At 43.7% G+C, this 1,079-nt stretch overlaps 1 non-coding gene across 1 annotated transcript; it reads right to left on the minus strand.

The window, feature by feature from the left end:
* Positions 1-635: 635 nt before the first annotated feature.
* Positions 636-743, minus strand: LOC112781732 (small nucleolar RNA R71). Its single transcript, XR_003192491.1, has one exon. It is a non-coding gene; the product is annotated as a small nucleolar RNA R71 (small nucleolar RNA).
* Positions 744-1,079: the final 336 nt, after the last annotated feature.

Raw genomic sequence — 1,079 nt, forward strand, 5'->3', positions numbered from 1 at the left:
TATTTTTATTTCTGTTACCATGAGTTACATGTCTTTCTCATTGAATGACGCGTTCATTGCCTGATCCGAGTTTAGTCCCATTTGATCCTGAAACTGAAAGAACTTTTTCACATATTAGACGAACTCGACGTCGGTTAGCCTCTGAGGGTGGTGAATTTGTTATTATCAATTCACCAGTCTTATCTGAGGGTGAATCTGAGCCGCCATCTGAGAGCGAGACAAGCTCATTTACTACTGATCCAGTTGATTTACGTGCAAGAAACATGGCAGCACCTAGGAGGATTACTCTCCAGGAGGCAGGAGCCCCAGATTTTACACTGCAGCCGTATCAAGTGCATCACCCAACTGCACCTACAGATTTTGAACTAAAAACTGCACTGATCAACTTGATGTCCAAGTTTCATGGCTTACCTGCTCAAGAGCCTATCAAGCACCTTAGGGATTTCTAGACAGCCTGTTCTACTGTTAGGCGTCATGGTGCAGATGAAACTTCTATTCTGTTAACCGCTTTCCCATTTTCTCTTGAGGGAAAAGCGAGGGAGTGGTACTACTCCCAACCTGAAGCAACTGTTATCAACTGGAATACACTCAGAAGAGAATTTTTGGAAAAATACTTCCCAGCTGAAGTCACAGATAGACTGAGAAAAGAGATCTCCTGCATTGTTCAAGGTGAATCAGAGACTCTCTTTGAATATTGGGAGCGCTTCAACAATCTCCTGGATGCATGTCCCCATCACATGATTGGTAAACTAGTATTGATCAGCTACTTCACCCAAGGCATGAACCCCCAGGATAAAACTACACTGGAAGGTGCCAGTAATGGTTCTCTGAAAAAGTACAAAACCGCAGATGAAGCATCGCAACTGATCAGCGACTTAGCTGAGTCCACTAGAAATCACAGACAGAGGCGCAACCCCAAAGCTGTTGTAGAGATTTCCACTAGCAAAGAGACTACTGCTCTCTCCCAAAGTATATGTGAAATGACCAACCTACTGAAGCAGATGCAGTTGAATCAACAACAAGCGCAACAACCTCAACCTTCACCACAACAAAGCCAATAGTTAGTTCCACAAAGAGTA

This window comes from Arachis hypogaea, chromosome 19, assembly GCF_003086295.3.
Source record: "Arachis hypogaea cultivar Tifrunner chromosome 19, arahy.Tifrunner.gnm2.J5K5, whole genome shotgun sequence".
NCBI lineage: Eukaryota > Viridiplantae > Streptophyta > Magnoliopsida > Fabales > Fabaceae > Arachis > Arachis hypogaea.